The following is an 11,418-nucleotide window of genomic DNA, read 5'->3' as shown; positions in this document are numbered from 1 at the left end:
AAATCAGAATTTCTAGTGTTTTCTGTTATAATATCGTAAAAAAATTAGTGATTCCAGTGATGAAGATGATCTAACGCCTGTGGATGTTGCACTTTCCTCGCTATAGTGAGGGGAAAAGTTTTGTGTTACACACGGGTGCAAATGTATTTTACTTCTCGTGTGTTGAAACACTCGCTACGCTCAGGATTCTATTTTAGAACCACTGGCTTCGCTCGTGGTTCAACTATAGAATCCTTTCGCTTGCTCATGTTTCAATTCCACACTCGCGGGTAAAATACAATTTTGCACCCTTGTATAACAAATAACTATATTGTCCTATTTGTAATATTACCTACTGTAAGTACAGATTAGATGTGCACTATGCGGAAAGTTACCAAAAACAAAAATTTCTCAGATATTTTGTAAATGTCACAAGGAAGTTTTCAAAATATCCGAATAGGTAAACTCTCATGTATTATAATCATCAATCAGGTTTAAACCTTTGAACCTTTTAGTGTCCCGTGAGAAAATTGCCAAAACGGAACATTCTTGGTGTTAAAGGATGACTCACGTTAGACCGGGCCGTGTCCGGGCCGGAGCTTCCGGCGCTTCGTTTTCTATGGAAAGCATTACGTGATCACCTGTCATGTCATAGAAAAAAAGGCGCCGGAAGCTCCGGCCCGGACACGGCCCGGTCTAACGTGAGTCATCCTTAAATTGGTATTTGTCCGTCTGTCATAGATTTTTTTCGACAGGTGTAGGTACTAATAATTAAAGATAGAGCTTTTCCTAAAATGCAATTACCCGTGAAAAAATCTCGCTAGTGTCTCTCTTTAATTTTCTTTAGTTAGATACCTATTAAATATTACTTCTCTATCGCCGCTAATCGAACAGGCCGAGCAGCTGTCTTAAATGTCATTATTCAATAAAGCATTTTCCAGAAAATAATAAAAAAAAAATTTGGAAGCATACAATGTGGTATTTTGTATAAAAAGGGACCTTATTGTCGATGGCACTTACGCCATTTTTAACGATGCTCCGATATAAATACAATGCCGCGCGACGCTGTGCGGCGTAAGCGCCATCGACAATAAGGTCCCTTTTCATAGAAAATGCCTCCAATACACGTACACTAACATCGTTAGTCAACGAGTCAACGTAAAGTACCTTCTTCGACGTTGATTTTTTCTTGTTTCTGACATTTTGACCTCTCTCTTGTTGATTCTCACTGTATTGTCTAACATTAACATGTACACATACATTATATGGCTATTGAATAGATAAATAAAAAACTAAAATATTCCTACTCAACGGAAATCCTTTAGTTACTTATCAAAATCTAACATCGCTCATAAAATCGACCCCTATGGGTTTGCAGATTATAACGACAGGTGAATGAGTAAATTATGCATACATTAGGCCTGAGAAGTTGAGAACAGAGCAAGGGCTTGTCTGACAAATAATGGGAAATCGCCAACAATAACAACAATGTCTACGCTTTTTACCTGTGGCCAATGATTGATTGCCAACGCATTCCTTCCATTAGTATGGTTATTTGCTATAACGTGGTATACAATACATACATACTCAATTAGATCTAGTACAGTTGGACCTCGCTAATCTGGATGGGCAAAAAACCGGCTATTGACGGATTACGCAGCGTAATACGTAGGCGAACAACACGCGAACGCGAAGCGAAGCGATGCGGCGCGGGGTGAATCAATCCTTTGATCTATAGGTGTCCTACGTGGGCGATCTCGTTGCGAACGCGAACGCCGTGGGCCCGCCGCGCCGCGCCGCCGCTTCGCGTTCGCGAGTTTTTCGCTTTGCGTTACAAAGGTTTGCGGATTATCATCTTGTTGTTCATGTTACAAAAATCACTTAATTAGCAAATAAATATAGAAGTAACTAGTACATACTGTAATACTTATATGTACTAGCCTATTCCTTCTATAAGTATATCTAATTAATTAATGTAGTCACCGAACTGTCCCTCTCCAATAATACAATGAGAGAAGGTCAATGCCATAAGGTCGATGGTGACGTTAACAGACACTTAAATACATTATATAATCCAAAATATACACGTATGTAATAATAATTATAACTAATAAACTTTTTATTGCTTTATTGGATTTTATAGTATGCAATTTTACGAGTTGAACTTGGCATTTAACTACCTGCATTAAAACCAAGTAGGTCTAAGTTATTATTATTACTTTTTAGATATAGAAGGCAGTAGGTAAGGAAAATCAACACACTAAGAAATAAAAGTTACGTCATATACTTAACTCCCTGCGTCTTCTTCTGCGTAGAATGATGATGATGACTGATAAAAACTATTCTACGTCCTTCCTCGGGCCTCAAACTATCTTCATGACAAACTTTATCAAAATCGGTTCAGCGGTCTAACGCAGCGTCTTACGTAAGCGAACAACTCGCGAACGCGAAGCGAAGCGGCGCGTGGCGGCGCGGCGGGCCCACGGCGTTCGCGTTCGCAACGAAATCGCTAGTTGTTCGCTTAAGTAAGACGCTGAGTAAGAGTAACAGACCAACAGACAGAGTTACTAATGTTACTATCGCATTTATAATTGACCGAGCGTTAGCGAAGGTCTCCATTTCAGCTTGGGCAAAAATGCTTTCGTATGTCCGGATGTTCTTCTTTACAGGTCGTAATTCTCAACCGATTCTCGTGAAACTTTGTGCGCAGTTTCGATGATTAAATAGATTTTTTTTTGTCTATTCGTTTGATATAAATTATTCGAAATGGCAGAGCCATACATTAATTTAGGTTTTAGTTATGCTCGCGAGGTCTACAGCACAGAGCCACTAGTATAAGTACCCAGGGATAAGATCCTAGCTCATGAAGCCACTAGTATAAGTACCCAGGGATAAGATCCTAGCTCATAGAGCCACTAGTATAAGTACCCAGGGATAAGATCCTAGCTCATAGAGCCACTAGTATAAGTACCCAGGGATAAGGTCCTAGCTCATAGAGCCACTAGTATAAGTACCCAGGGATAAGATCCTAGCTCATAGAGCCACTAGTATAAGTACCCAGGGATAAGATCCTAGCTCATAGAGCCACTAGTATAAGTACCCAGGGATAAGATTCTAGCTCATAGAGCCACTAGTATAAGTACCCAGGGATAAGATCCTAGCTCATAGAGCCACTAGTATAAGTACCCAGAGATAAGATCCTAGCTCATAGAGCCACTAGTATAAGTACCCAGGGATAAGATCCTAGCTCATAGAGCCACTAGTATAAGTACCCAGGGATAAGGTCCTAGCTCATAGAGCCACTAGTATAAGTACCCAGGGATAAGATCCTAGCTCATAGAGCCACTAGTATAAGTACCCAGGGATAAGATCCTAGCTCATAGAGCCACTAGTATAAGTACCCAGGGATAAGATTCTAGCTCATAGAGCCACTAGTATAAGTACCCAGGGATAAGATCCTAGCTCATAGAGCCACTAGTATAAGTACCCAGAGATAAGATCCTAGCTCATAGAGCCACTAGTATAAGTACCCAGGGATAAGGTCCTAGCTCATAGAGCCACTAGTATAAGTACCCAGGGATAAGATCCTAGCTCATAGAGCCACTAGTATAAGTACCCAGGGATAAGATCCTAGCTCATAGAGCCACTAGTATAAGTACCCAGGGATAAGATTCTAGCTCATAGAGCCACTAGTATAAGTACCCAGGGATAAGGTCCTAGCTCATAGAGCCACTAGTATAAGTACCCAGGGATAAGGTCCTAAAAAACTCTACAAAGAATTTAGAGTCGCCAGGTGCCGCTATAAACGTAAGTACCTGGGAGACTGAGCTTTGCTCGGAAAACATATAAAAACTCAAAAATGCACGTTTTCCCAGAGATAAAACCTAATAGCTAGATCGATTTTTCGCCTCCAAAACCCCTATAGTAAATTTCATCGAAATCGTAAGAGCCGTTTCCGAGATCTCCGAAATATATAAACATATATATGTATACAAGAATTTCTCGTTTAAAGGTATAAGATATATTCATGTATAAGTACCCAGGGATAAGATCCTAGCTCATAGAGCCACTAGTATAAGTACCCAGGGATAAGGTCCTAGCTCATAGAGCCACTAGTATAAGTACCCAGGGATAAGATCCTAGCTCATAGAGCCACTAGTATAAGTACCCAGGGATAAGATCCTAGCTCATAGAGCCACTAGTATAAGTACCCAGGGATAAGATTCTAGCTCATAGAGCCACTAGTATAAGTACCCAGGGATAAGATCCTAGCTCATAGAGCCACTAGTATAAGTACCCAGAGATAAGATCCTAGCTCATAGAGCCACTAGTATAAGTACCCAGGGATAAGGTCCTAGCTCATAGAGCCACTAGTATAAGTACCCAGGGATAAGATCCTAGCTCATAGAGCCACTAGTATAAGTACCCAGGGATAAGATCCTAGCTCATAGAGCCACTAGTATAAGTACCCAGGGATAAGATTCTAGCTCATAGAGCCACTAGTATAAGTACCCAGGGATAAGGTCCTAGCTCATAGAGCCACTAGTATAAGTACCCAGGGATAAGGTCCTAAAAAACTCTACAAAGAATTTAGAGTCGCCAGGTGCCGCTATAAACGTAAGTACCTGGGAGACTGAGCTTTGCTCGGAAAACATATAAAAACTCAAAAATGCACGTTTTCCCAGAGATAAAACCTAATAGCTAGATCGATTTTTCGCCTCCAAAACCCCTATAGTAAATTTCATCGAAATCGTAAGAGCCGTTTCCGAGATCTCCGAAATATATAAACATATATATGTATACAAGAATTTCTCGTTTAAAGGTATAAGATATATTCATGTTTACATGACGCACACATTCCCACCACAAGCATAAACAAATCATTACCAATCCGGGTAATAGCCGACCATAAGTCAATTGCGACCATAGACCTAGCATTACATAGATGCGGCCTACCGCGTGCGCCCGTAAGGGATAGACATAGATGACGTCATAAACGTGGGGATACCATATTGGTAAAAATTACCCCAATATTTGATATCACGTTGGGGCGATTACCCTGGAGGCAAAGTTTGACGGTATTAAAATTGTTGAATAAAATGTCAATGGGCCGTTCTTTTTAGGCGTATGAACAATGAAATACCTCCTATAATTCGCGTAGGTGGTACAAAACTAAACATGTTTAGTAAATAAAACGTAAAATAAAATGTATTATGAGTTTTAATTTTATGAAATCACAAATCACAATCACATTATTCACACCAATTAATGTACACCACATTTAATCTTCACAACATTTGTTTATTTTATTTTTTGGAATTAGAAATACGAAAAAACTTCGAGGTCAAAATTACCCATAAAATTATGATATTTTCATCTGGTATCCCTAACATGATTGTTATGCAGCTGAATTAAGAAGAAGATTAAAAACGGCTGACCTCAGACTCGTCTGAGTAGCTGACATATTACCACAAACAACCTACGTAATTTGGGCGGATAACCGTCAAACTTTGCCTCCATGGTAATCGCCCCAACGTGATATCAAATATTGGGGTAATTTTTACCAATATGGTATCCCCACGTTTATGACGTCATCTATGTCTATCCCTTACGGGCGCACGCGGTAGACCGCATCTATGTAATGCTAGGTCTATGACATAAAGCGTTTAGTTCTTGATTTTTGGGACATTGACATAACTGACATGACACATGCATAGACCTAGCATTACATAGACCAGCTATACGCGTGCGCCCGTAAGGGATAGACATAGATGACGTCATAAACGTGGGGATACCATATTGGTAAAAATTACCCCAATATTTGATATCACGTTGGGGCGATTACCATGGAGGCAAAGTTAGCTTGTTTGACGGTATTAAAAAATTGTTAAATAAAATGTCAATGGGCCGTCCTTTTTAGGCGTATAAACAATGAAATACCTCCTATAATTCGCGCAGGTGGTACAAAACTAAACATGTTTAGTAAATAAAACGTAAAATAAAATGTATTATGGGTTTTAATTTAAAGAAATCACAAATCGCAATCACACCAATTAATGTACACCACATTTAACCTTCACAACATTTGTTTATTTATTTTTTGGAATTAGAAGTACGAAAAAACTTCGAGGTCAAAATTACCCATAAAATTATGATATTTTCATCTGGTATCCCTAACATGATTGTTATGCAGCTAAATTAAGAAGAAGTTCAAAAATGACTGACCTCAGACTCCTACCTACCTACGTAATTTGGGTGGATAATTTTATAAATAATGTTTTGTTAATTTGCGTAAATAATTGTGATATTTTTATTGAAATCGTTTGATTCTACATTGCTTTGAGTGTAACGTAATTTTACGATGTTATTCTCACATATTGCGCTAAGAGGAAGGTGTAAAATACCGTACTTACGTGTGAAAGATTATGATCTCATATTTTTGCTCAGAGCGGCTATTACAGCCGATTACAGAACAATTCACCAGTATTTTATCAAAGTTCAAGCATTCAAAACGCTAACCATCACTATATTTCATAAGAGAAAGCACAATTTCATACAAAACAACGATAATTAAACAAGCAACGAACAAACATGACATGTCACGTACTTATTTGTTTGCCACAACCTCGGTTGTGGCAGCGGTGGAAAAGTGAAACTATGACAAGGACAAACAATAATGATTCATACTGGCCGTATTGTCTATGGTTTTAGTTTTATATGTGTCTATGATTAGATTTGTATTGAGAATCTTGTAAGCATTCTGAAGATGGCTTCCTGAAATAAACTACCTAATATAACAAGTCTGCAGTTTCCATTATAAATAAAACATGGTGTCAGAAGATGGTGATAAGTCTGAAGACGAAGAACGCCACGAAAAAGAAGTTTCCATTATTGGGTCCATAAAACCGCTAAAAATTGACAGTCAAGTTCCAGAAAGATGGAAGATCTGGAAGCAAAAATTTGAAATTTATACTGAAGCCAACAAGTTAGACGACTTCCCAGAGACGAGAAAGGTGGCCATATTCCTTAATTTACTAGGAGATCAAGGTTTGACAATATTTAATTCTTTCTCAGTAGATAGAAAGACTGCCACTCTCAAAGAAGTAATTGATAAATTTGATGCTAAATTTAACCCATTAAAAAACTTATCCGTTGAAAGGTATAATTTCTTTTCGCGACAACAAAATTCCGATGAGGAATTTGAAGAGTATGTTACGGCGATAACCAACCTAAGCAACTCCTGCGAATTTAGCACATTAAAAGAAAGTCTAATAAAAGATAAATTTGTCATCGGAATATCCGATAAAAAAGTTAAGCAACGACTTTTACAAGAAGACAACTTAACTATTGATAAATGCCTCAAAATTGCGAAAAGCATGAAATTATCTCATGAAAGGTCTGCTAAAATACAAAGCAACAATGATAATCAAACTGTCGATGCAGTTTCGAATTCGTACCGTCAGCATCGTCGATCAAGCACAACAGGGAGAAGCAGGTCACAATCTCAAGGAATGTCACGCAACAACAACTACCACCGTCAAGACAAAAGTCCCAGCACCAACTACCATTGTCAAGATAGGAATTCTAGCAACACGCGTACGGGCACATGCACACGTTGTGGGCAAATACATCGGTTTAGGTGTCCAGCTAAAGGAGTCACTTGCAGAATTTGCAAGCGAAAGAACCACTACGAAAAGTGCTGCTACTTCAACAAGAATGTCGACATGGTAAGCATCCGCAGGGATAATGATATATATATCATAGCAAGCATTGATAATCCTTCCTATAAAAGTAAATGGACAATGAACCTAAAAGTGAATAATAAAACTTTGCCATGTAAGATAGATACAGGTGCGGAAATTAATGTTATATCCAGATTTGTATTAGAAAACACGGATAAAAATGTACCTATTGTCAGTGCTAATCATAAACTTTATTCTTACACAGGTAACAAAATACCCATTGTTGGAGGATGCTACTTAAAATGCACATTTTCCAACAATGAAACAGCAACGGTCTATTTTGTGGTAGCAGATATTGTAAGTCGAACTATTATTGGACAACAAACCATTGATGAATTTGGGATAGTTAAAAGGGTATTAAACATTGAAGAACAAAAGGTCAGTCAAAATCCTAAAAAGTCATGTCTAAAATCTTCAAAATTAAGGTCAGTACCCAATATCGTTGACAAATATGCCAACTTATTTGAAGGTCTAGGTTGTCTACCCGTAAAAGCTCATTTAGATGTGGATCCCAGTATTAAACCTAAGATTAGTGCCACTAGAAGAATACCTTTTGCTTTACAAACGCGTCTAAAAGAAGAATTAAATAAAATGGAAAAATTAAATGTCATTGAAAAAATTGAAAAGCCTACTGATTGGGTCAACTCTATTGTCCTAGTCGAAAAAGCAAATGGTACCCTTCGAGTCTGTTTAGATCCACGAAGCTTGAATGAAGCTATAAAAAGGCCTCACTATACGTTTCCTACATTTAACGATCTTCGATCAAATATAGCTGGAGCAACAGTTTTCAGCAAATTAGATGCGAGCTCAGGATTCTGGACAATACCTTTAGACGAGGAAAGTAGCGATCTATGTACATTTAATACCCCATTTGGCAGGTATAAATTCCTTCGTTTGCCTTTCGGAATTAATTCAAGTTCAGAAATCTTTCACAGAACTATGGTTCAATTATTTGGTGACTTACCTGGTGTTCAGATATTTATAGATGATTTATTAGTGTTTGGCAAAACGCAAGCTGAACATGACGAACGATTAGCCAATCTTTTCAAAAGAGCACAGGAAGTTAACATCAAGTTTAATAGGTCAAAATGTCAATTTAATATGTCTGAAGTGTATTATGTAGGTCATATGTTTAACAAAGATGGCATTTCTCCTGATAAGTCAAAAATAAGAGCAATTACTGAAATGCCTAGTCCAACAAATGTCAAGGAACTGCAAAGATTCCTAGGAATGGTGAATTATTTAGGTCAATACATTCAGAATTTGGCTGAGGAAACTAGCATTCTTAGAGATTTGATAAAGAAAGAAAATCTTTGGCAATGGTCAGAATCTCATGAAAAACAATTTGTTAAGCTAAAGTCATTAATTTGTAAAGCACCAGTCCTTACCCATTTTGATTTAAAGAAGCCGATAAGGATGTCAGTTGACGCTTCAAAGTCTGCTGTCGGTGCTGTGATTTTTCATGGAAAAAATCCAATAGCTTATGCGTCTAAATCCCTTACCAAGTCTCAAGAAAACTATGCACAAATAGAAAAAGAGCTTTTTGCTATCCTATTTGGTGCTAAGAAATTCCACCAATATTTATATGGTAACATTGTTCATGTCGAAACTGATCACCAACCGCTGGTGACCTTATTCAAAAAACCATTAGCCGAGGTTCCTGCTAGACTACAACGCATGATGATTGCCTTACAAGCATATCATTTAGTAGTATCTTATACTAAAGGATCACAGATGTATATTTCTGATACCTTATCTCGTGCTCCTATACAAAATGAGTCTAATTGTGAATTCAATTTCAATGATTTAGAAAAAGATGTAGAAATTCATGTCAATTTATTAACTTCGCATTTAGCTATTACAAAAGACAAGTTAAATAGAATTCTTGAACACACTAATAAAGATGAATCTTTACAAAAACTGAAACTTTATTTCAAGAATGGATGGCCTAATTCTAAAAAGGAAATTGATCCTATTGTTTCTCCATATTGGAACATAAGAGATGAAATTCATGTCATTAATAACTTAGTTTTTAAAGGTCAAAGTGTTGTCATTCCTATGCCTTTGAGATCTGAAATGCTCTCTATTTTACATGAAGGTCATTTAGGTATTGAGAAAACCAAAGGTCAGGCTAGAGGTACAGTCTACTGGCCCAACATCAATAGTGATATAGAGTCCAAAATAAAACAATGTGAATATTGCCTGATGTTCATGAATAATAAGCCCAAAGATCCAATGATGTCGCATGAACAACCTATATATCCTTGGGAAAAGGTAGCTACAGATTTGTTTGACTATAAGTCCAAAAAATACTTACTTGTTGTGGATTTTTATTCCAATTACATTGAAGTTGCTCATTTACAGAAAAGCAGTGATAGTAATGCTGTTATTGCTAACTTAAAGTCTATTTTTGCTCGTCATGGTGTTCCATTACAACTTCTTTCTGATAATGGTCCACCATTCAATTCTCAAGCTTTCAAAGCTTTTTCAATCAATTGGGAATTTGAACATATTACTTCAAGTCCATACTTGTCAAGATCTAATGGTCTCGCTGAGGTTAGTGTTAGGATTGTCAAAAATATATTCAGAAAATGTGAGGAGTCAGGAACGGATCCTTATATTGGTCTGTTACAATATAGGAATTCCCCGAGAGGAAATCTTAGTTCTCCTGCTCAATTACTTATGTCACGACAACTAAGAACTAAATTACCAGTTAAAGCCATTATTTTAAAGCCCAAAGTTGTAAACTTTAAGGAACATTTGGAATATAAGAAGGTAAATTTAGATAAAACTAGATTTCACTATAATCAACATGCTAGGATGTCTGTCCCTTTGAATCCTAATGATTTTGTCTATTTCAAAAAGAAACCTACTGACAAGAACTGGCATAAAGGTAGAATAGTATCTAAGGCTAATTATCCTCGTTCATATATCATAAAAGATAGTGATAATGTTTTATATAGACGCAATCAGCAACATATTTATTGTCCCCAGAACAGTGAGTGTATAAGTGACACTAATACTAAAGATGTTGAGAATAATCATAACTATTATTCTTATCCTTTTGACTCTGGCAGTGAGTGTATAAGTGACACTAATAATGAAGAGATTGAGAATAATGATAACCATGAGTCTTATGCTTTTGATCCTAACGAAAATCAACACTCTTTACTATGTTCAACACCCAATCTAGCCAATAGTTCAAATAATCAACAGTCGTTTCTATCTTCAACACCAAATTGTGCCGATAGTTCAACTCCTAATATTCCTATAACTAACACTGTTTTACGTAGAGTGCCTACTGGTAACTATACTACTAGAACAGGAAGGCAAATAATAAAACCAAATCGGTTAGATTTATAACTTTAATGATATAATATTTATAACTTTAATAGGAATTACAATAATAATAGTTTGTACATCATATAACACTGATTTGCTGTCCAATAACAATGGTATGATTTACACTTAGTACTTTTCCACTGATCTCATATTTAACATAACTTGTGTTAACATTTATTCACAGATGTATTAATTATAAGGGTTGTTTCGATTAAAAATAACTTGTAAAATTTCTGTTACAGTATGACCAGTCATGTCAGATGTCACCTGTTACGTCAACGTCAATATGAGGCGTTTTATTTTTATTAAAAAGGGGCATGATTCATACTGGCCGTATTGTCTATGGTTTTAGTTT

This window comes from Cydia strobilella, chromosome 3 (assembly GCF_947568885.1).
Source record: "Cydia strobilella chromosome 3, ilCydStro3.1, whole genome shotgun sequence".
Taxonomy (NCBI): Eukaryota; Metazoa; Arthropoda; class Insecta; order Lepidoptera; family Tortricidae; genus Cydia; species Cydia strobilella.
The sequence above is the reverse complement of the archived record's forward strand: the minus strand, read 5'-3'. Positions refer to the sequence as shown.